Genomic DNA, 3,977 nt, shown 5'->3' with positions numbered 1-3,977 from the left:
TAATTTGTTCTTAGTTTGTTAGATGTAGGATTTAGATTTTTTTATTTTGTGTTAGAATTAGTAGGAAATAGGTTCTTGATGATAGCAGAGGAGATAGACGTTAGTAGGGTGCAAGTACGAGAAACCGAGGACCTTCTACGAGTCTCGGAGAGGCCAAATCGAATCCATGTCATCACACATCAAGCCCATGATGCGACACAACCGATGTGAGCCAAAGAATACAAAAATTCATCATTTTGTCATGCCATATCCCACCTATGGCTCGACACACCATCGTTTGAAAGCAAAATCAGGTGGAAAATTATTGTCATGTCATACCATGCACCCTTGTGGCGTGACACACAAGCCATTTTTAGTAACTTTTCGTTCTTGATTCAACGCAATCTTTGGAGATTTTCACCAAGATTGGATGGTATAAACTCGAAATTATATAGGATTTTTCTAGTAATTTTTACTACCTTTTTACTTAAAAATAATATTAATCTTGAGTATTTGTTAATTAATTAAGTTAATTTTGCTTAATTGTTAATAATGGACATGAATTTATTAAGTATGCGAATTTGTGTTTTTTTATATGATTTTGTGCATAAAATTAAAGTATTTCATGTTATTTATTAATATGTTAAATTAACTTATGCAGTGGGACCATAGAGTTCAGTTTATTATAATGTTGCATGGACATGAGCTATTATTCTCATGTGTTGGACGACAACACCAAACTTAATGGGTCATCAAGATGCCACCTTGACCCAATAAAAAGGTTGATACATGTTGGTCAAGTCTACAAGCTAGTTGGGTCATTAACCGTCCAATTCCAGAGAAGAGAGGCCCAATTCAACAAACACAATTGGGTAGCCAATAAATCAATTTTAGGACAATTATTTGAAGGTCCTCATGCTTGGAAGAACATTGGAAATCGGCACACAAGATTTGCTTGAGAAACCGTCCACCCGTTGCATGATTCAAGCATGATTTCATGCTTCAATCAAGCAACTAAACCACCTTCTCTACCACATATCATGGCCGACCATAGGAGGGAGAAATCCAAAGGATTGTTGCTACTATTTTTAGTAAACTCTCCCACATACTTCAAGTATAAATATCACACCTATCTCACCTTTTCAATGATCCCTTAATCATCCTTTCATCCATCATTTTCACAACATTCTTCATTCCCTCTCTTGCTCTGTCCATCCACCACTCCTATCATTCCATTTTCCATTAGTTTTTAGCCAAAAAAAGCCTTGAAGAGATCATCTCTTGGCTGGCCACCTTGAAGAGCCATTAGCAAAGGTGCAAGAAGATGAACGAAGGAAAAGAACTTCAATCACAGTCCGCGAGACTGTTTACTTGAAATAGATTTTATTCTTACATTATTTTTTGTTTTAAATTAATTGTGTTTGCAATGTCCTTTGTGATCTTGAAATCAATAATGGTAGCTTAAAAATGTTTAGCTAGGTTAATTGCATTAAGTTAATGAGATTTGTTTGATTCAGGTTTAAAGTGTTTGTGCCTCATTCAATCATGTTTTCAATTAAATTCAAGTATTTATTTCATTCATATGTGATTGGATGCAATAGAATTAGTAGAGTGATCCTAACTAGACGACGACTAGTGGACGCAATAATTGAAAAGTGCATGCTTAATTTAGATCCTACCCCGACTAAATTGAAGGTTCATAATAACTTTAACAAGCTCTATTATCTTGCATAATTTTTAGGTTTATGTGATTAAACTGTTTCAAACCTAACTTGTCCCTGTTAGTTCACACAAATACTAAGAAACCCTTAGTTTAATAAGATCAGTAAAATGCATGTTTCATTAAGTAAAAGATTCTAAAAGGACTTAATTTGGTTTCCGAACTCATGAAAGATCGAGTTGCCATGGAATGTTTTCCGAACACTGTTAAGCATGATGAAAATGAATCAAGTTTATTAATGTAGTTATCCTAGCCTGTTCATGTTATTGATTGTTGAAGTTGTGTTTCTGCTGCTAAATTCATTCATACATTTAGATAATTTACATACTTAGATTAAAATTACATTAGGGGTCAATTTTGCATCTTGATAAATTAATCTAGTTTAATCATCATCACTCAAATTAGTGTTTTTTTATCACCAAATTGTTAACTTATAATTTTACAAATAACTGATTAATATACACAGTGTCAGTGGAGATGATAACTCATTTACTTACTTATCACTTGAACGATACACTTGCAAAAACTAAGCATTACAAGTTTTTTTACGCCATTGATAGGGACTGTTGCCTTAATCATTTTTGTGAAATTAATCTTTTCAGTTTGGTTTTTATTTCATTTTAATCTAACTTCTAACCTTACTAATTTATTCTTTATTCTTTATTTTTTGTGATTTATTTTTAGGTGTTTATGAGTAGAGATCGAATTATCGATTGATTAACTGTAGAATCTAAAATCAAGCAAACATTTAAACAGAGAAGACGTGAGAGATCAGCTGAAAGACAAGCCGAGATGGACCTTGGAAATCAAAATGATGGGCTAGGTAATAGAGCCAATTATGTGCACAATCCAATTCTAATTGCTGATGATAGGGATCGTGCCATAAGACAATACGTTGTGCCACTTTTCAATGAATTAAATCCAAGAATTAAGAGGCCGGATATTGAGGCACCATAATTCAAATTGAAACTGGTGATGTTTCAAATGCTCTAAACAATGGGCCAGTTCAGTGGTATTCCCACAGAAGATGCACATCTACACCTATGATTATTCATGGAGGTGAGTGATTCATTTAAAATAGTCGGTGTTACTAAAGGCGCATTGAGGTTGAAATTGTTTCCATACTCGTTGTCAGATTGAGCAAAAGCATTGCTTAATTCGTTGCCACCAAGTTAAATATCTACTTGACAATAATTAATAGAAAGGTTTTTGGTTAAGTATTTTCCATCGAGTAAGAATGCCAAGTTGCGAAATGAGATAACCACTTTTTCACAATTAGATGATGAATCCTTGTACGGGGAATGGGAAAGATTCAAGGAGTTACTTTTGTAAGTTTCCTCATCATGAGATTCCATATTGTATCTAGTTAGAGACATTTTATAACGGTCTTAGCGCACAGACAAGATTGATGGTAGATACTTCTCGAATGGTGTGATTTTGTCTAAGTCTTATAATGAGGCTTACGAGATCATTGAGAGGATTGATAGCAACAGCTATCAATGGCCAACAAGTTGAGCAACTTTAGGAAGACAAGTAGTCGGAGTGCACGAAGTGGACGCACTGACATCATTCTCAACTCAGGTATGTTCTATTTCCTCCATGTTAAAACAGTTTACCACTAATGGTTCTAATAATTTTGCTGCTCAATCACCAAGTCAATATGATGTTGTTTCTTTTGTGTATTGTAGGGATGACCATTCCATTGAGGATTGCCCTTCAAAACTTGAGTCTGTTTGTTACGTAAGGAATCAGTCTCAAAATAGGAGTGGACAAGGACCACAGTCCAGCTTCTAAAATCCTTCATGGTGTAATCATCCAAATTTTTCTTGAAGTAGCCAAGGAAACGGACTAAACAACACCTACATGCTACATGCAGCATAGACCAACCAGTCTCAAGGGTTCAATCAACAAGCTTCAAAACTAGCTTAAGCTGAATCATCAAACAGTTTGGAAGACTTTTTGAAGGCGTACATGGCAAAAAATGATGTCTTAATCCAAATTCAAGCAGTAACACAAAATAATCTTGAGAACCAGATATATCTGTTAGCTACTAAGCTTCGTAATAGACCACAAGGAGTATTGCCAAGCGATAGAGAAAATCCAAGGAATTTTGGTAAGGAACATTGTAAGGTAGTTGCATTACGAAGTGGTAAGATTTTGGAACCCAAGGAGGTTATGATTGAAGTTGAGCCTATTGAGATAGGCGAAAGTTAGCCAATAGTTGAAGTTCCTACACTAGAAAAGCCAGATGCTGAGAAATCTAATGAGGTAAAATCTA

The 3,977-nt window shown here is 34.8% G+C and overlaps 1 non-coding gene across 1 annotated transcript; it reads right to left on the bottom strand.

Moving 5' to 3' along the window:
* Nucleotides 1-2,941: 2,941 nt before the first annotated feature.
* LOC121214979 (small nucleolar RNA R71) lies at nt 2,942-3,049 on the bottom strand. Its single transcript, XR_005910714.1, has one exon. It is a non-coding gene; the product is annotated as a small nucleolar RNA R71 (small nucleolar RNA).
* Nucleotides 3,050-3,977: the final 928 nt, after the last annotated feature.

This window comes from Gossypium hirsutum, chromosome D02 (genome assembly GCF_007990345.1).
Source record: "Gossypium hirsutum isolate 1008001.06 chromosome D02, Gossypium_hirsutum_v2.1, whole genome shotgun sequence".
Lineage (NCBI taxonomy): Eukaryota > Viridiplantae > Streptophyta > Magnoliopsida > Malvales > Malvaceae > Gossypium > Gossypium hirsutum.
The sequence above is the reverse complement of the archived record's forward strand: the minus strand, read 5'-3'. Positions and strand labels throughout refer to the sequence as shown.